This window comes from Plecotus auritus (genome assembly GCF_963455305.1).
Source record: "Plecotus auritus genome assembly, chromosome: 3".
In the NCBI taxonomy this organism is placed as follows: Eukaryota; Metazoa; Chordata; class Mammalia; order Chiroptera; family Vespertilionidae; genus Plecotus; species Plecotus auritus.
The window spans coordinates 217,661,639-217,683,390 of NC_137772.1; positions in this window are offsets into that span (position 1 = coordinate 217,661,639).

The window sequence follows — 21,752 nt, forward strand, 5'->3', positions numbered from 1 at the left end:
CCTAAGCGACCATTACGGCGGAATGACCAGAACGACCGGTCGCTATGATGCATACTGACCACCAGGGGGCAGATGCTCAACACAGGAGCTGCCCCCTGGTGGTCAGTGCTCTCCCACAGGGGGAGCACCGCTCAGCCACAAGCTGGGCTCACAGCTGGCGAGCGCAGCGCTGGTGGTGGAGCCTCTCCCGCCTCCATAGCAGCACTAAGGAGCAGCAAGCCAAGAGGTAAGGAGCAGTGAGCAGGCGGGCAGTAAGGAGCGAGGGGACCCAGACTGTGAGAGGGCACAGGCTGGGCTGAAGGATGCCCCCTACCCCCAGTGCACACATTTCATGCACCGGGCCTCTAGTATTTTAATAAATAATGTTATATTTGTCAAAACATTTGGATATCAGGCCTGAGCACATATCAAGCTGCCCAACACCTTTTGTAGACTTTAATATCTAGCAATCAAAGTTTCAGGGCTTCCAAGTCCTTCTCAGTCACATATCTCTCCCACATTTTACCCGTAAACAAGGTTAAGATGTCCTTTATATGAGGGTCAAGCATCAAAGAGCTCTCAGGTTACACAGATAGAAGCCTAATTATCCTTCAACCAATGCCGGAGGAATGTCTGCAAAACGTGGTCTGTCTGTGCAGACACATTTCGAAACAGTCCTCTGTCATTCAGGCCAATAATCAAGACATTCCTGAGCAAAACAAACAGCCGCCATCAGGGCTTAGAGGGAAGAAGCTGCTTGCTAGCTGGAGAATTAAAGAACATGGCAAATGCTACCAAATTAACGCTAATAGAAGTGCGCTTTGAGCCTAATATAACTAAAAACAAAGTGAGTCTAGGTTTAGACATGAGAGAAGGTATGGGGATAAAGTCTTTCGTAGTGGAATGAAAAGTAGTTTATGTTTCCATCGTCATATTCAGGAAGCAGGCAAGATCCAGGTGTTCCTCAAACTAGTGTTATTAGCCTTCGGAAGACTTGCCACTGCAAACCTCAGAGCCAGCTAATTAGAGCAAATTTGGCTGTAGATGGAGAATCCCTTTGTCCTTAGGAGAGAGGGTTTATTCACTCACTGACGGTGCAAGTCCATCAGAGTAAAACCTTGTCAGGTAGCTGGCTCTCTGATCAGCTGTGATGAAATGCTTACTGGGGACCCAAGGCCTTTTGAAGACAGAAGGGAAAATCAGTGCCAAAGAGGTCAGTTTAAACGACAGAGCATGGGGTCCTGGACCCCAGGAAGAACAGGGACCTCAAGCTGAGTGGACCACAAGCGCTTCAAGACAAAATTGGGGCGGGGGGAGGAGGGGTGGACGGGAATATTCAGCACTGTTAAAGTCATCAGAGTCCTGAAATCAAAGGTGATGGTATATATCTTTTGGTGCTTTTTAGCAGCAACCCTGTTTAAATGGCAGTCATAGCTGTGTGGGCATGTTTTATGAGTTCCTGCTTTTCCCCCCTTCTCTATGGAAGAGACCCAGAGGACATCTTTCACCTTGAGGTATACACAATGACATGGGAATCTTGTTAAAATGCAGATACTGAATCAGTAGGCCTGGGCTGGGGTTGGATGGGGTGGGGTGGGGGCTGAGATTCTGCTTTTTTAACAAGTTCCTGTCTATGGACCATCCTTTGAGTAGTAAGGATGAAGAGGACATTTGGTAGTCGACAACATCCCGTTCTCTGTTTTCTAGTCCTAAGAGTATGGTGTTAGTAGGGTTCTTCAAAGAAAGAGTAAACCCAAAACAAGGATTTGGAGGCCAGATGCTGACTTGGGAAGTGCTTCCAGGAAGCACAGTAGGGGATGAGGAAATGAAAGAGGGAAGGGGCGAAGGTCAATAAGTGGTGAATTTATAAATGGTCAATGGGTACTCAGTTCTGATAAAGAACCTCTGAGAGACTGTGTAGAATAACATTGTCCAAAAGACTTCCGTGTGATGGGAATGTTATATATTCGCACTGTCCAATATGGTAGCCACCAGCCACGTGCGACTATTGCATACTTGAAATGACGCTGGTATTACTCAGGAACTAAATTTTTTATTTTATCTAATGTTAATGTACTTAAAAAGCCACACCTGGCTACTGGCGACTGTGCTGTGGACAGCGCAGATGTAGAACATAATTGTCCCACTAAGGGTCGAGACACCTACCTCATTTGTCCACCATCGCCCTTCAGTCACTGAGGCTTGCTCTTGGGAACTGGTCAGTTCCTAGCACTCCCATGCTATCCTGGCCAGAGAATTCCCACAGCAGAGAGATACGGGTAACATAAAGTAGGAAACCTTCAGTGTGTGTGCAAAGTCCCCTTCAGAGGTGGACTTGATCATCAAGGTGGATCCAGGGGATATTAACAGCTTTTGCTAAAAGAATCCCAATTTTATTTTGACCCGTGCCCAGTTCCAGGAACAGACCCTGAGTAGCAAAAGGTAATCAACACGTTCCATATCGCTGACTGCTATCATTAGTGCAAGGCTGAGTAGGTAACCTAGGCTGGTTCAATCCCGATGGCTCTCGGGACTCTTGTTTGGGATGCTAGAATACTAAACGTGTTCTTTCACTTCTGGGCCCTACTGCAGCCATTTTGCTGCCCCAGAAAGTAAGATGGACATTGAGACCAGCAGGAACAGAGCGACAGAAAACCCAATCTGTGCCAGGATTGCTTTGGGCTGCAGGTACAGCATTCCCAGGTAATGGGATCTTAAATAATAATCTCAAGAAATCGTAAGGTAGGCACGTCCAGGTTTGGTAAAGCAGCTCCGTAGTTTCATCAAGGACCCAAGCTCTTTCTGTCTAGTCTGCTGCTCTGCCATCCTCCACATATTGGCTTTATGTGTTGCCTCGTGATCACAAGATGGTTGCGATAGCTCCAAACATCATGTTCTCAAACCAGCATCCACAGCAGAAAGGAAAAGGCAGGCAGAAAGTGTCTTCTCTCTTACTAGATTCCTCCCTGCAGCTTGATTTAGGTGAATTCGCCTTCTGGAGATGGAATAGTGTAAGGTTTTGTTGGCCAAGAAGAAGGAGAAGAAGTGGCTCTTGGGTACCCAGTAAAAGTGCCTGCTGTAGGAGCCTTGAGGACACCAAGAACCTCCTGCTTTTAGAAGTTTCCCAAAGACTAGATGGGCCATGGGAATCTCTCTCTGCCAGATTTATAATACTGCTTGTCCTTACTGCATTTTCCAAGAATTGATGCAACGACAGCTGGTCCTGGAAGGGTTCGAGTTGCTCCCTCCTCCAGAGACTGAAATTACATTTGGAAATCATTTGCTATTTTATGATTGGTCTGAACAGAGACCTAGATACCCCATGAGCATCAACCTGCAGCTCGCAGACTCCACCCAACACCATCACATATGGTTGGTCTGCCCAGCTACAGCTTTCCTTTGCCCAAGGAGCTATCTATCATTCCAAGCCCCATGCTGAATCTGGAGTCAAACCCTGAGACCCTCGTATGCTTGGTTGGTTCCTTAACCCTATAGTTTCTGCCAGTATTTCTACCATAGCATGCCTCCAGAACCTTTGTTTTGACCTTTGCTGATCTACATTTCAAAAGGAGAACTGCTGGTAACTCAACGTTCCTGTAACAGCTCCTTTCTCCACCAGGGCAATTGGACCTTTATTTCTGTACGTCTGAACTTAAGTGTGCTGTGGTCACAGAATGTGGGGGTTTGGGTTGATGACCTCTGTGTGGAGGGGGCAAATCACTGTGTCCCAGTTAAATTCCCAAACCCAAGCTTCAAATTGGTATCCTCTCCAATGGGAGATTATGGCATGCCTGGAAGCCAGGGAAGGGCTGTTCCTGACTGTGTTTTACCCAGTCCTGCTAGAAAGTTAGGAATTGCTCATATTAAACAATATATATTTTTTAAAATTAATACTTGAGAAGATACAAAATGTAACCTGAGTGTTTAGAATCATGTGGCCCATGGTTCATTGGATAGCTAACATTCACACATAACTACTGTGTTATATATCCTATGGGATGGAAGTTTTGGGGATGGTGGAGTGAAAGAAATGTAGTTGTGGTTTCTATACTTGAGAATCTCCAAACCCAACTTAGGACACAAAGCATTTACTTTGAGGAGTTAAATGACTGCAAAAATTAGATAACTACAAAGAGTCGTCCTTGAGTATTCTTGAAAGATGCAGTAAGGACAAGCATGAATTTGGCAGAGAGTGTTTCCCGGGGTCCATCTCGTCTTTGGAAGACTTCTAAAAGCGGGAGGTTCTTGCTGGGCTTTGAAGATTTGGCAAGATCTGGCCAAATGTAAAGAGAAGGGGATTCAGCCTTTGAAAAACAACAAAGATGTAAACAGAGGGTGTGATTGGTTAAGGTGACACATTTATTTAAGAGACCAGGGACTAGAAAGCTGATTTGGGTCTAGAATTATTTGATAAAGAGTATCTGCATCCCTACTATGTGTCAGTTTACCATTGAGAGTTTTACTAAAAATAAAGACCGTTCTGCCCTGGCTGGTGTGGCTTATTGGTTGGGTGTTGTCCCAAGCAACTAGAGGTTACCTGTTCCATTCCTGGTCAGGGCTCATGCCTGGGTTGCAGGCTTAATCACTAGTATGGAGCATGCAGGAAGCAGCCAATTGATGTTTCTCTCCATCTTCTTCCCTCTCTTTTTAAATTCAATTAAAAAAAATAAATAAAGACAGTTTTCATTCTTTTATTGACTGACAGCCAGTGGATGAAGGAGGCAGGGGCAAGCATTACAAGGTGATAGGTTGAATTCTTAACTTGCCACTGACTTCATCCACTGGTTTTCCTCAGTCACCAATTCCTGTTTATCTTATCCTCAAAATATCCTCCAGACCAATTATCTCTGCTTCATTCCAATGGTTACTGCCTTGGCTCAGAACTTTATTTCTCACCAGCAAAAACCCACATGACTATCTTTAAGCCTTTTCTCATTCCTACATGCTAACCAAATTACCTCCACAAAGTGAATCTCAGCATATGCCTTTCTAATTAATGTTTTACTTCTGTCTTATTTATTCCAGTTCCTTTCCAAAAATATCTATAATTCTAGCTTGACTCCCCTTTGTGCAGATCTGGGATACCAGCCCCAGACTAGGGTTGGGAGTATCCAAGAGGTAAGGACAGGTTTTCTGCAGGGGCTCTCAAAATGAGTCCAGAGCTACTGTTGAAGGCCTCACATGAAGTATAAATCCTGAAGTATTGATTGGGTTTGAGCAGAAAGGAAAAAAAAAAGAGAGAGACAACACACAAAAAATTTTGAATAATTATTTTCCATGGCTTTGCAATCCGCTAGGCACTGTAAGAACTTTCACGCATGAGCTCATTTAGCCAGATGAAACCCTATGAGGCAGTTACTATTACATTATGGCCAGTTTACAGATGCGATCACTAGGGCATAAAGAAGTCATACGTTGCAGTTCTCTGAGGTGATGGATTTATTAGACTTATTGTGATCATTTCACAATATCCAATCATTACGTGTATACCTGAAACTCATCTAATGTTAGATGTCAAGTGTATCTCAATAATTTTAAAATAAAACAAGTCGCCCTGGACAGGTGGCTCAGTTGGTTGGAGCATCGTCGCATGTACCAAAAGGTTGCAGGTTCGATTCCCAGTCCGGTCATGTCTGAGAGTCTCTCTCTCCTTCATCTCTCTAAAACCAAGCAAACATATCCTCGGGTGATGATTAAAGAATGAAATAAAATAAAAAATAAAGACATCAGATAACTTACCAACAATCACACTGCTAGTAACAGGACTGGATCCCAAGCAGGCAGTTTATTTCTAGAGTCTGTGCTCTTAGCCACCACGCGATATTGCCTCTGTAAAATGTGAGCACTAGAACACATTAAGGGGATCATAACAAAGACTTACAGATGAATTTGGAGGTGCCTCTCTGAGCTGCCAGACAAAGCTGCAGAAGCTTTTTAAAGGCTGTTCACAGCCTTGACTGATGGCTGGGGAGGGAGTGGATGGAGATGCAAGTTAGCGCCCTCCACTGTCCATGTGTCCCATCTACTGTAGATGTCATTCACTACCCCATTGCCTTAACCCCTAATCATTTACATGTACCATCTGAGAGGACTACCCTGATTACTACCTAACCCTTATCCACATCATTCCCATATGTTCAGTCCTGCTCTTCACTGCTTCATTGGGTTTAAATATCTATTGACACTGAGTGGCCAGATTATTATGATCTCTGAACGCATAATAAGCTGGCCACTCAGTGTGTATATATAGGCCCGGTGCATGAATTCGTGCATGGGTGGGGTCTGGCCAGCCTGGCCAGGAGAAGGGGACATGGGCGGTTGGCCGGCCTGCCTGCTGGTCGAACTCCTGGTCGAGGGGACAATTTGTATATTAGCCTTTTATTATATAGGATATACACTGAGTGGCCAGATTATTATCGTTCAGAGATCATCATAATCTGGCCACTCAGTGTATATTTCACTTTTTGTTCTCCTTACAATTCTTATTTATGTCACCTGTCTCCCTTTTAATTTCATTTTCTTTGTCTTGACATCTTAGCCTTTCTGCTCCAGTTTTATTGATGTCAAGCAGATTCTGAAGTATTACTTTATTTCCTATAAGTCATTTGGAGAGAATTCCTCTCTCCTTACATCTTTAGGATGTTCTTCCCTTTTCCTTATTGGGCAGTGTCTTTCATTGGCTTCATATGGTGGTTGTTTCTGGCTCATTCATCCTCAAATAAGAGCAAATCCATCTGCACTGGGCGTTTACCAATACACTGTGATGGGTTTCCCTTAGCTCAGTTCTCAGCGTGGTCGCTTCGCACCATTTTCCAGATCCATAGAACTGGACAGAGATTGATACGCACAAATAGCTCCTGCCCAATGTCCCCTCCGCGGCCGACTTGCATCGTGTGTGGCTTGCTGGGTTGAGAATGAATCTTTTCTTTTCCTGCCACGTGGCTCTCTGATACTCTGAACCAGAGGAGTGTGTAAAAACTACAATTCCAAGTTCTTCCTCTCCCTGTGCTTCCAGATGTCACTTTATCTGTGAGGACTACACCTTTCAGACTCTGGCTAGGTGAGACCTAGAGTTTCTCCAAGAGGAAGGTGGTGGGAGTTACATTGAAAAGTCTGTCACTGAGGTTAGAGAGCTCAGGTGCTGCTGCTATGTGAGGCAATGGGTCTCTCAGCCGTGGGCAAACTACGGCCCGCGGGCCGGATCCGGCCCACTCGGCTGTTCTATCCGGCCTGTGGAGCCGAAAGAGCAAAGGGTTCTCTTGCTCTCCCCTCCGCTCCTTTACTTTGAATTTATATTAGTTCACACAAACACTCCATCCATGCTTTTGTTCCGGCCCTCCGGTCCAGTTTAAGAACCCATTGTGGCCCTCGAGTCAAAAAGTTTGCCCACCCCTGGTAGAGGCAGCAGGTGGCTGCTCAGATAACAAGTGTAGGCACAGAGGCTGCTGCTGCTTTGTGCGAAAGATGTATTTGTTAACCAGCCAGTGTGAGGCTGCCTGTATGGGATTGTTATGAAGAACTGTTTTGTCGGATGGCTCCTTGTTAGCAATGGCCACTTAGCCTATAATAAAGACTCATTCTTAAACACTCCCCCCACTCCAAAAAAAAAAGTCTGTCTATGAATTTCAAGCTATTGCTGCTTCCTTTGGCTTAATAAAGGTGGCCCATGATTGTGAGCGTCTCCATGCTCACCAGCAGCCATGTAGTTGGTAGAAATCACAACTCAATCAACAGGCCCACTTTTCCGTGTGTTAATGTTGTAAGAAGTAGCGAAAGGCAATGTGCGATCGACCAGCTATTTCATGCCCATGAGGGAGAGGGTCACAGCTTACTACTTTCTTGTGCCTGGTTAGGAGGCCTTTGTGTGTGATATCTCACCTCTGAAGGACTCGCTCGATGCTGTAATTTTAATGAAAAGGGTATACTCCCGCTTCCCAATGGAGGCAGGCTGTGGTTCCGTGAGAGGGGGCAATCCAGGTACGGCTCCTTCTCTTGGGAACAATCATCCACTCCAACTGAGCATTGAGAAGACATGGTCAGTGGTCAGATTAGCAGGACCAAGTTGTTGCACTGGATTCACCCTCCCATTGAGACTAACGTGGTATTGGGTTAACCCTTTCCTGCCCAACATGGATAGAGTACATGCTGAAAGTGGTGGAAAATGTCTCTAATGGAGACATTGGGGTTTATTTTAACATTCATGCGTTCAACCAGGATTACTTTTTTAAATATATTTTTTATTGATTTTAGAGAGACGAAGGGAGAGGGATAGAGAGTTAGAAACATCAATGAGAGAGAAACATCAATCTGCTGCCTCATGCACACCCCCTACTGGGGATCAAGTCCACAACCCAGGCATATGCTCTGACCGGGAATTGAATAGGTGACCTCCTGGTTCATGAGTCAAAGCTCAACCACTGAACCACACTGACCGAGCTCAACCGGGATTTTTTGAGGGCTTCCTCTTCTAGCCTGGTGCCAAAACTGAATAGAACAGACCTGTTCTTTCTCCCATGGAGGGTATAATCTAATTGGAGAGATAAACATGAAACAAACTCAAATCCTATGTAATAAAACCCTAATATGCAAATCAACCGAATGGTGGAACAACTGGTTGCTATGATGTGCACTGACCACCAGGGGGCAGATGCTCAATGCAGGAGCTGCCCACTGGTGGTCAGTGTGCTCCCACAGCGGGAGCACTGCTCAGCCAGAAGAGGAGCTCATGGCTGGTGAGCACAGAGGCGGTGGCAGGAGCCTCTCCTGCCACAGTTGCTGGCAGGCGGTAAGGAGTGAGGGGTCCCAGACTGTGAGAGCCCCGGACTGTGAGAGGGGTGTCTGACTGACCGCAGGTGGACATCCCCCGAGGGGTCCCGGACCATGATAGGGTGCAGGCTGGGCTGAGGGACCCCACCCCAGTGCACGAATTTTGTGCACCCAGCCTCTAGTCCTATCTAATAAAAGAGTAATATGCATATTGACCATCACTCCAACACACAAGATGGCTGCCTCCATGTGGTCAAAGATCCTGCCCCCATGTGGACACAAGATGGCCAGCAAGGGAGGGCAGTTGTGGGCAATCAGGCCAGCAGGGGAGGGCAGTTGGGAGGGACCAGGCCTGCAAGGGAGGGCAGTTGGGGGCGATCAAGCCTGCAGGGAAGGGCAGTTAGGGGTGACCAAGCCGGCAGAGGAGGGAAGTTGGGGGCGACCAGGCCTGCAGGGAAGGGCAGTTGGGAGGGACCCAGGCCTGCAGGGGAGAGCAGTTAGGGGTGACCAGGCCTGCAGGGGAGGGCAGTTGGGGGCAAACAGGCTGGCAGGGGAGCAGTTAGGCATCAATCAGGCTGGCAGGGGAGTGGTTAGGGGGTGATTAGGCTGGCAGGCAGAAGCGGTTAGGGGCAATCAGGAAGGCAGGCAGGCGAGCAGTTGGGAGCCAGCAGTCCTGGATTGTGAGAGGGATCCCAGATTGGAGAGGGTGCAGGCTGGGCTGAGGGATACCCCCCTCCCCCGTGCACAAATTTCATGCACCGGGCCTCTAGTATATACATAATTGTTAATTGGGGAAATGCTACAGAGGAAAAGAAGGAGATATATGGAAAAAGGACCACAGTTAGAGTTTAGGATTATCTTTCCAAGGGACATTTAGGTTGAGATCTGAAGGGGGAGTAATTAATGAGGCTGGAGGATGTAGCATGTGTGAGGGATGCAAAGAAGGCCTGTGTAGCTGGCTGGAGCTTAGTAAGTAGAAGAGAAAGTCTTGAAGAGAAGAATAAGACAGGAACAGCTGTTGAAGGCATTTAGGGGAATCCACAAGAGATGTATCAGTGGACTGCCAAGTGGCAGTGTGGTCCTTTGAACTCAGCATGAATTAATGCTGATCCAAGCCAGCACAGTTCTGGGACTTTCTCCAACAAAATCCCATCACTCTGTCTTTATGTTGGGTATCTGTTAATGAGATTTAGAGAAACCCCGCTTTCACCTTCATGATGGTCTGCCTGGACCCCTTATCCCTGCATCTCTCTAATCCATGGGGAAGACCTACATAGCTCCCTTAGGTAGCCTATTCTTAAACCATATTTTGGGAAGGCCCTATCCTAGAAGGGAAATTATTTGGAAACCATCAATGCGTCTTTGACTCTGAATTGAGTTGGTTTGTGATATTCTCTCTAATCCCGTCCCCTGCCATTTCCCTCCCAAGTGGGATGGACTTGCAATAATTGTGCTTCCAATAAGACCCTTGGCTCTGAGCTTCCCTCTTGAGGAACTCATGCCCCATCCCAGCTCCCTTTCGAATCAAGGCCATGGTCTTATTTTATGAAAAACTGGCCCTTTTGGGTCCAAAACATCCTCCTGGACTCCTCGTTCTGGAAAGCCCCAGCTGTTACACCAACAGAATGTACATATGGTCCTTCCAATAGGACCTCTGGACTTGTTTCTTAGGGTGAACCTGATCTCTCCCAGTTGCACTTGAAACTCATTTCCTATTGTTAGACCTTGGTAGGAGCTAGACGATTTGGTCACAACCCTGCCTGCGGAGACAATACTTGAGTTACAACAAATAATTAAATCACCCTGTTCAGCCTTTCTTTTGCCAAGCTAATTTAAATCCCTTAAACTTTTTTGTGTGTGGCCACATGTTTAGACTTTACTTACTAAAAGGTCTTTCCAGGGCAAGTCTTATTATTTACCTGGGTAAAAGCTTTCCAGAAACAATAGCAGCCACGAGGACGATAGCTTGCAACTATATAGCACTTAACTCTCTTCCCAGTGCTTTTTCTGCACATACACTATCTTATTTTGTCTGCTTAATGACTCTGAATTAGGGAGGGTGGATGTATTATCTCCCCGGGGGAAAAATAAACAAAACTCTGCCTTGATTCACTCTGGTAGAAGTTCAGGAGCAAGTTGGACCAACAGGAGGCTTCACCACCTCACTGCAGTCGCTCTCAGAATCCTTAACTGACCTGCTCCTCCATGGAATACCTGGGCCTTTTATCAAAGGTCACCCAAGGATAATAATAGCCAGTCTTTGTTGAGCATTTAATGTGTCAGACACTGTGCTCCCTAAGGGCGTTAGCTGCACTTTATCCTTCAACCCTCATGACAGAGAGGATGGTTCTAGTCTTATCCTCCTGACTCTAAGGACTACCATGAAGCTCAGAGAGGTTAAGGGGCATGCCCAGGATGACACAGCTCGTGTGTCAGAGGCAGGGTTCAAAGCCAGATGTGTATGGCTTTCGACCCTGTGTGTTTAAATATACCGTATTTTTCTGTGTATAAGATGCTATTTTTTTTCTAAAATTGTTAGACTGAAAATAGAGGCGCATCTTATACATGGAAGTCAGCCTGAAAATAGAGGGGCATCTTATAGACGGAAGTCAGCCGAGGAGGAGGAGGAGGAAGTCGCGTGGGTGTGTAGCTGCCCATACCTTTTCAAACAGGCTTCCTCCAATCATGGGCCTTATTGTTACTGACGTCAGCTGATGCTGTAATTGGAGGTGGAGGTGGAGAGTGTGCAGATGCAACAGGGACCAGAGCGTTCTGAGCCCATAAAAATGTCAAAAAATAAAAAGATAAATACTGGTAAGCGATTGTCTTACTCTGCAAAATTCTAACTGAATGTGATCAGCTATGCAAAAGAGCATGGAAATAGAGCTGCAGAGAAACAATTTGGACCTCCTCCCACTGAATGTATGATCAGACAGTGGAGAAAACAGGAAGATCAACTCCTTAAGATGCCAAAAAAGAAGAAGTCCTTAAGAGAAAAATCAGCAAAATGGACAAACTTAGAGCAGAAGCTTAAGACTTGGATTACGGAGCAGTGCCAGAGTGGCTTATGTGTGTCAACAAAGCTTATTCAATGTCAGGCAAGAATGTTTGCAAGTGAAATGAACATTGTTGATTTTACAGGAAAGGCAAAATGGTGCTTCAATTTCATGAGGAGAGAAGGGTTGGCCATGAGAACACAAACAAAGTTAGCTCAGAAAATGCCACCCATTTATGAGGAAGATCTCACATATATAGACAGTGACTCAGAAGACAGCAGTGATACAATAGAAGTTGAAGAAATTGATATGTCTGGAACTAATAGTGATGAAGAAGAGAGCAGTGATGCAACAAAGGCTGAATAAAGTGATATGCTGCATAAATCATAGTACTGGTATGTAAACATGACCTGCGGTAATCTACACTAATAAAAGAGTAAGATGCAAATTGACTGTACCTTCGCAGTGCCCACCAGCCAATCAGGAGTGAGTATGCAAATTAACCCAACAAAGATGGAAGGTTAATTGGCATACTCAGGCTCCGAGCAGCCAGGGCCAGGGCGGGACACTTGCATTCTGCACCGTCCCAGCTGTTCCGGGCCTCTGGGCAGCATGGGAAGGCGGAAAAGCGGCTCTAGGCCAGAGGAAAAAGGCGGCTCTGGCCGGAGCGAAGGCGGTGCTGGCAGCCAGGGGAAGGAAGGCCCATTCTTGCATGAATCTTTGTGCATTGGGCCTCTAGTTACTAAGTAAAAATGTATCCTGTTTTATGTTTAAAATACTGATTTCTTAATTTTGGGTTGGGAAAGTGGGGGGTGTCTTATAAATGGAAAAATATGATATATGACAGTGTTCTGCCTCAAGCATAAGCCGAGTGAATCCCACCTCTGGGTTTCCTGCTAAACTCTTGGTAAGGATACTGTCTGTCACCCTACAGAATTGTCTTGTAGAATGCCCCTTCCAGAAAATTCTCTCAAAATGTACTGCTAGGAAAAATGTGCTTCTCTGGAGGGGAGGATTTGTGTCGTTGGCTTTTGTACTTTGGGTAGTGGTGCGTTTTCACTTTCTGTTAATGAAAATGTGTGTCATGGTGGAAAATAACAGAGTTAAGAATTAGAAGTTCTGGCTTAGAATGCCAGCTAGAAGTCAGACTCGATGAGTTTAGTTGCAGCTCTGCCAGGGACTTGCTTGTGTGACTTCACACAAGTCGCTTTACCTCTTTGAGCCTTTGTTAATTGCATTTCTAAAATGGGGATAATAATAGCAAACTTAGAGATCATTGTGAGCGTTGAGAATACTGCCGTTCTTGGTGGTGTTGTTGTTGTTGTTGTTGTTGTTGTTGTTGTTGTTGTTCTTCTTCTTCTTCTTCTTCTTCTTCTTCTTCTTCTTCTTCTTCTTCTTCTTCTTCTTCTTTCTACCTCTCTAACTCTCTATCTCTCTCTCAGAAGCACTGTACTCACTAGAAGACCAGTTTGTTCTAAAGCATGTGACTCAGGAACACCCAGATGGAGGAGATGCATAGAGTGTGGGAAAGGGCCCAGAGCTCCCATGCCTCTCCAGGGCACCACCCTCCCAGCACCTCCATGAGCTCACCAACCTGGAAGCCCCCTGTACCCCACCCTTTCATGGAGGATTCAATATGAAACCAAACACCCGGGCTGCCTGTCACTACTTGAGCCAATTAAGCAGAGACAGAGTTGAATCATATATGAGCATTGATTCCATTGATGTCAGCAGTATGAGAGAGCAGCAGGTCATCCACAAAAATCTGCTCTGCACCCCATGGTAAACCAGCTGCTTACATTGGGTAGGACAAGGATTACTTGGGGAAGTAGGAATTACAGGTATGGGGAAGTAGGCTATGTGGGCTGGAGTGGGACTCCATTGTTTGGACAACAAGGATATTAATCTTTCCATGATAATAGGCAGCTCTTGAATGAGAATGGAACCGAATTCCCAAGATTGACTCCCAGGTCCTGGGGTCATACAACTCCCAACCTGGTTAGAATGTCCTTTTTAAAAATCAGATTAAGGCAATCATGGTTAATAGAGCATGACTAATATTTCTTACTAGAGGACCGGTGCATTGGTGCACTGGTGGGGTACCTCGGCCTGGCCTGCAGGGATCGGGCCAAAACCGGCCCAGTGCACGGATTTGTCCTGTGCGTGTCTGGCCCATCTTGCCCAGTCTCAATCGGGGCTGATCGGGCGATTGGGGCCATCTCGCCCAGTCCTTATCAGCCGAACCCCAGCAGCAAGCTAACCTACCGGTCGGAACATCTGGCCCCTGATGGTCAGTGCACGTCATAGCAACTGGTCGAACAGTGGAACCAATGGTTGGACATTTAGCATATTAGGCTTTTACTATTTAGAATAACTATAGCTAGTCCCCAATATTCTACTTTTGCCCCTAACAATTGCATGGGCATGGCTGATTAAATCACTGACGTTAAGCTATTGAACTCAAATCTCCAGCCTCTCTCCCCTCCTGTGAGGTCAAAGAGGAACTGAAAATTCCAGCCTAATCAGAGGGTTCAGTCTTCTGGCAACCAGCCCCCATACTTAGGAGAGGTCCAAAGGTCACTTCATTAACATAGCAGAAGAGAGCTTATTGGCTGACATCCTAATTCCAAGGGTTTTTTAATCTCTGTGTCAGAAACAAGGACAAAGAGCAAATATTTACTTCTTATTATAAATCACAATATCACAGGTAGTCATACAGTTAATGTACTAGGTCACGTCAAATGCAATGCCCATTGAAGGCAGAGGGAGGGTTCGCTACCACAGAACCGTGAATAACAGGCTGCTATGGAAGTCCTTGGGGGTACTTTTTTAAATGAAAGCAATAGAGTCAGAAGTTTTATTTGTTTGTTTTAACTTCCATGCATGTAGGATAAAGAGGGAAGTGCCAATAAAAACCTGGTTTGTCAAAGAAACTGCAAGTATTTGTAGTCTTTACAAAAGTGAGGATGTTACTGTATATATTATACAAAGGCCACAGCTAATTAAAATAACAAAGACAATTGCAGCTCCTTTAGAAGTGAAAAGTGAGTTACCCAGGTAGCTGAAACTATCTCCAGTCAGTATTTTAAAGACGCTTGTTAAGACAATATATTTGCATGTACAGCATCATTACACAAAACCATATCTTTTCTTTTTGAGACTTCTTTCATCAGAGGTTAGAAGGGTCTGCATTTGAGCTAAGCAACGAAATCACATCAGTTGGTAGAAAGGGAGGAAAAAATAGACCATGAAGCTTAAAGCTTACAATATGGAAAAGAAAAGGGCCAGAAAAAAATTTTACACAATTACTGTATCAACACGTCATATGAAGAATTCATGGACTATGGGTGGTGTTGTAAAGAAATAGAATGACATCCTCAGATCTCTAAAATTTTGGCTCAAAACTAAGAAACCAGGGACTTTCAGCGACTGCCGTTTTTCGTTGCAGCTGAAAACCAAAAGCAAATCTTGATCTTGTGGATAGCCAACTCGATGTTTGTTGAATTTACAGCGTCACCAAATGTCTTTTGTATAAGCTAGGTTACTGTTAAGGAAACAGTGGGCCTTCAGCAGTTGCGACGAGGATATGTGGGAAGATTTGGAGCACTGGGGACTCCCAAGGCTCAGTAATTCTCCCACTGATCCCCAGGAAAGCAACCCTCCCTCCCCATGGTTGACGCTTGAAGGTAATGTTCTTGTCTAAAGGCATTATCTTTGAAGGAGAAGCTAGTTCTATGCACGGATTCCATTCCTATAAATAGACTCGTCCCCCAGTACTCCTTGAGCTGGGAGTCCAATTAAAAACCGAAGCCTTGGTGGAAAAGGATTGGTCACAAAATAATTATTTTATATGGGTTTTTGTGCTGGAATTAACTCAGACAACTGGGATTAGTTCTAATGATGGCTTGGTTGGTTGACTGAAATGGAGAGAGGGAGAGAGAGAGAGATAGACAGAGAGAGAGAGACCCCCAGATGGTCTTAAAGGCACAGATAAATTACATTAACACTTGCCCAAATTCCAAGTGTACTTCCTCCTTTTACTTTGCTGCTCTTCTCTCCTTCCACATCTATGACATCATAGGACTTTCCAATAACGGAGGAGGAAACAATTTGTTTGGCCCATGGTGGGTCTGCACTGTGTGCATCAGCCAGGACTGTCCCTGTGGGTGGCCCTCATGGGTGGTGGTATAGGCGGGTAGAGGAGGACAATCCTACCAGGGACAGGGCTGTGACCAGGACATTCATAGACCATTCTCAGTTGTGTAAGGGACAGTTGAATTGGTACTGTTAGTGGGAAGCACTCTTATTTTTTTAATATAAGAAGCAGGTTATGAGGCTTTTGGGTGCCCAAAGGGGTAGTTGAATTTAATTTATCTTATTTTTTTTGTGGGGGGGCCTACCTAGAACCTGAACATCCTTTCTATTTGGTGAAATTTCCCATTATAAGGGCCTTGCTGGAATACATTCCCATCCCCAATAAGCAAACTGTTAGGAGATGTTGCCTCTCTTTGGCAGCTGAGACATGGCCACGTGACCCAGGTTGACCAATTAGAAGCTGCAGATCCTAGGGAGACAGGTGCAGTTGTTCAGAAGTTCAACTGTCCTAATCAGACTCATTCCGAAATACGTCCCTGCCCGTGCTGTCAGCCTCCTAGGCCCCCTTTAGCTCGCCGGTTTTCACTTGAAGCTCACCAGCACTCTCAGCTACATGACACACCACCGTAGTTCCTTCCCAGATATTCTTTTCTGCTCATCTTCACCAGAAATGGTTTCTTTTGTTTACAACTCAAAGCCTGCATGACATAAGTATTCACAGCACGAGGCTGGTAGGGACTGCTGTTTTTCTTAACAACCTTTACGATTTTATTAACATCAAAAGCCCTTACATCTCTTTCTATCGAGTGCAATTATGTGTCGTCTGTTCTGGAATAGTCCTGGCATCTCTTAAAGTCATCTCTCTCCAGAAGTTTTCTTGTTCCTCTCCATCAGTTTGTGATATTAACAACATTGAATGAGCCTTCTTTCCTGTGAAACCTGAGGTTCTAGGGCTAGCCAGAAACAGCTAGTGCGACCACTGACATGTGGGCTGCAGGCTTTTGGCTTGGATGGTATAAACAGACCTACCTTTAGTTCTAACATCCAGAAATTATACTTAACATTTCAAAAATCATTTTGCTTAAGACTTTAAAGCAAAATATATTTGTAAACATATATATATATATATATATATATATATATATATATATTTTTATATATACACTAGAGGCCCGGTGCACAAAATTCATGCATGGGGGAGGGGGGTGTCCCTCAGCCCAGCCTGCACCCTCTCCAATCTGGGGCCCAGTGGGATCAGGCCTAAATGGGCAGTCGGACATCCCTCTCACAATCCAGGACTGCTGGCTCCCAACTGCTCGCCTGCCTGCCTTCCTGATTGCCCCTAACTGCTTCTGCCTGCCAGCCTGATCACCCCCTAACCACTCCCCTGCCAGCCTGATTGATGCCTAACTGCTCCCCTGCCAGCCTGTTTGCTCCTAAGTGCCCTCCCCTGAAGGCTTGATCGCCCCCAACTGCCCTCCCTTGTAGGCCTGGTCCCTCCCAACTGCCCTCCCCTGCTGGCCATCTTGTGGTGGCCATGTTGTGTCCACATGGGGGTAGGATCTTTGACCACATGGGGGCAGCCATCTTGTATGTTGGAGTGATAGTCAATCTGCATATTACTCTTTTATTAGCTAGGATAGAGGCCTGGTACATGGGTGGGGGCCAGGTGGTTTGCCCTGAAGGGTGTCCCGGATCTGGGTGGGGGTTCCCTTGGGGCGTGGGGCGGCCTGGGCAAGGGGCCTGTGGTGGTTTGCAGGCCGGCCACACCCCCTGGCAACCCAAGTGGAGGCCCTGGTATCTGGGATTTATTTATCTTCTACAATTGAAACTTTGTAGCCTGGAACGGAGCCAAGCCTTCTGCTTGCTCTGTGGTGGCAGCCATTTCTATTGGGATTTATGTATCTTCTATAATTGAAACTTTGTAGCCTTAAGCGGAGGCCTGGGCCAGCCAGGGTGTGTGGAAAGCTTGGTTTCCTCCATCACCGGGGGCAACCCTAGCCTCCTGCTCTTTCCAGCTCCGTGTCTGCCGCCATTTCTGTTTGGGTTTATGTATCTTCTATCATTGAAACTTTGTAGCCTTGAGTGGAGGCCTAGGCTGGCAAGGGCAGGTGGAAAGCTTGGCTTCCTCCATTGCTGGGGAAACCCAAGCCTCCCTCTTGCTGTCTGTGGCCGTAGCCATCTTGGTTGGGTTTATTTGCATATTTGCTCCTGATTGGCTGCTGGGCGTGGCTTGTGGGCGTGGCTTGTGGGTGTGGCTTGTGGGTGTAGTGGAGTGATGGTTAATTTGCATATTACTCTTTTATTAGATAGGATTATTGATTTTTTACAGAGAGGAAGGGAGAGGGATAGAGAGCTAGAAACATTGATGAGAGAGAAACATCTATCAGCTGCCTCCTGCACACCTCCTACTGGGGATGTGCCTGCAACCAAGGTACATGCCCTTGACTGGAATCGAACCTGGGACCCTTCAGTCTACAGGCCGATGCTCTATCCACTGAGCCAAACCAGTTAGGGCTAAACATATATTTTTAAAAATCACATTGCATTTTATTTTTTCTGTTAAGGATGTATGCTTAGTTACTTAATTAGTTAACGTATGCAAACGGACTCAGAAAAGTCATGGTTGATCTGAAGTCATTGTTGGCTTAAGTTGTGTGAACAAGACCCTGACGTAGGGATCATCATAGACAAACAACTGTCGAGCCAAGTGTCTAATTGGTGATAAGCCCCCTGAACAACTATAGTCCAGCCGCCAGCAGACAGGGTGCTCTCGTGCAGCTGCCCTGAGCAGGAGATGCATTATTACCTGGGCTTCTAGAAGGGGTAGGTCAGATGGGTAGTCATGAGTCTCTAGCTCCACAGTCCTCTCCTTGCCCTTCCTGCCTTTCAAGACCACCTTCAAGATTCACCCTCTCGCCCTAACTGGTTTGGCTCAGTGGATAGAGCATCGGCCTGCGGACTGAGGGTCCCAGGTTCGATTCTGGTCAAGGGCATGTACCTTGGTTGCGGGCACATCCCCAGTCGGGGGTGTTCAGGAAGCAGCTGATCAATGTTTCTCTCTCATCGATGTTTCTAACTATCTATCCCTCTCCCTTCCTCTCTGTGAAAAATCAATAAAATATGTTTGTTTGTTTTTTAAAAAAAGATTCACCCTCTCTTTTTCCCGGCCATTGCTTGCTGCTCCATTTCCCAGAGAATCGGGTAGGGAGAAGAAAGTGGGGCTCTTACCATCGTCGTTGTTTCATTTCTTTGGGGTTTATTTTCATGAAATACTGAAATGTGTTACTGTCTCTTACGGGTTCCTGGACCCAATCCCAAGTCGTGGGGGTGGGGGATGAGACGGGTTGTCTAAGAATTCAATTCAATGCGATTCTGACACTAGTTACCAAGAGACAGCACCAAACCCCACAGGTTAAGGGGTTAGGCCTGCAAAACTGCCTCTTTCTCCCACTTCAGATGCCAAAGGCCAGTCTAGCTGTCACCTGTACTTTTGTTTTAAATATATTTTTGTACTTATAGTTTTAAAATATATTTTTATTGATTTCAGAGAGGGAGGGAGAGGGAGAGAGAGAGAGAAACATCAACAATGAGAATTACTGATCAGCTGCCTCTTGCATGCCCCACACTGGGGATTGAGCCTGCAACCTGGGCATATGCCCTGACCAGGAATCAAACCATGACCTCCTGGTTCATAGGTCAACGCTCAACCACTGAGCCACACCTGCTGGACATCACCTGTACTTCTGACCAACCAGCTATAGGTCAGGAGCTCCTACAACCCCCTCCTTGGATTTGATTAATTTGCTAGAGAAGCTCACAGAACTCAGAGAAACACTACTTACAAGATCACCAGTTTGTTCTAAAGGATGTGACTCAGGAACATCCAGATGGAGGAGGTGCACAGGGCAAGGTGTGGGAAGGGCCCAGAGCTTCCAGCACCTCCACGCACTCACTAACCTAAAAGCCCTCCCAACTCCATCCTTTTGGGATTTTGTGGAGGCTTCACTACTCAGTCATGATTGATTAAATTATTAGCCATTTAAAAAGTTCCAACCCCCAATCATATGGTTGGCTCTCCTGGCAACCAGCCCCCATCCTTAGGTGTGAGGTCCAAAGACACCTTCATGGCTTCCAATTAGAAAATTCCAAGGTTTTAGGAGCTCTGTGCCAGAAACAGGGAGGAAGACAAAAATATAGTTATTATTAAATCACAACATCATACTATCTAACCTCACTAAGTGTGTAGTAGTGTAACTGACTCTCCTACGCAGGGGGTCTTAAGGAAAGTTCAGGGTATCCGTTATTCATTTAAGGTCTTTGGTTAGTGGCCATAAATGTGTGTCCTGCAGGAAATAGCCAGAGACAGTGTTCCCAAGACTGTAGCCTTATCACCCCTTGCCCAGAACACCTGCTCATTGTTAAATAGCATATATAATAAAAGCCTAATATGCTAAGTGTCCGACCATTCATTGGACCATTCGACCAGTCGCTATGACGTGCACTGACCACCAGGGGGAAGACACTCGACTGGCAGGTTAGCTTGCTGCTGGGGTCCAGCCGATCGGGACTCAGCAGGATGGGCCAGACATGCTCTGGAGCCCTCCCATGGTTCCTCCCTGGTGGCCAACCTCCCTTGGTCCCTCCCGGCCTCTAAAATATTTCTTCTAATTAATTTCCTTTTAATGTGCATAAATTTGTGCACCGGGCCTCTAGTTTATTTATAAACCACTCCTAGGCAACTCTGTGTACCCTTCCACTGAATGACCCCAGGAGGTCTGAATGTTCTCTACTTTCTGAAGCAATGCCACCAGTCCACAAACTGCTCACATGCTGGTTGGGCTGTCATTGGACACACAGATCCTGTGTGATGCCAAAGCCACACTCCCCCATCCTTGCTGGCCAAGTCCCCGGGTCCAGGGGAAATCCTAATTAATCTAATTCCACCACAGAGGCACATTCCCCTGGCCAGAAATTGGTTTAGAAATGTGACTCAATGCAGTGTTGGCCAATGAGATATGAGAAGTAACTGCTGAAGCTTTGGGGGATAGTTTTCATTGCTGACAGAGAGAGACAGTGGGAGAGATGGCTCCTTTCCTTCGCTGGACATCGCATAGAATGCTTGGAATGACAGCAGCCGTCCTGGGACCGTGATTTCACCAAGAACAAAGCTAACACCATGGAACAGTTGAAAATTAGATGGAGTCCTGGCAATAATAATAAAAACCAGCATCAACAAACACATATATATGTTTGCAATGCTCCCAGGTGCTTTCTATCATGTGTTTTGATAAGTTTTGCTGTTAAGAAAGAGATAAATAGAGCAGTAGCTTGAAGGTCAAGGGAGGACTTTATTGATAGTACCCATAAGATTTTCTCAGCACAAATTTTAAAAATATATTTGTATTGATTTCAGAGAGGAAGAGAGAGAAACAGAAACATCAATGATGAGAGAGAATCATTGGTTGTCTGCCTCCTGCATGCCCCCTCTTGGGGATCGAGCCTGCAACCTGGGCATGGGCCCAGAGGAGGAATCGAACCATGACCTCTTGGTTCATAGGTCGATGTTCAACCACTGAGTCACACTGGCGGGGCCACAAAATTTTAATACACGTCTATCCTTAGCCCTTGGAGCATCTACTCCCAGCAACGTTGTATTCTAAGAGCTCAGTCTTTAGTCTGAACTCATGTTGCAGTGGTCAATGGCCATCCTGGAGAATCAGCAGTATCTGAGGGCACATATGTGGACTCAGGAGGGAACTTCTTCCTTCACTAAGCTTTGCTAAAACGACCATCATTCTATTTCATTCCAAACCATTCTGAATTTAAACTCCATCAAAGAAATCTCCCATCAGGTGGTTGACTTGGGCACTATCTGCTTGCTGTATCTGGGGGAGGGGGATTGATCTGAATTCA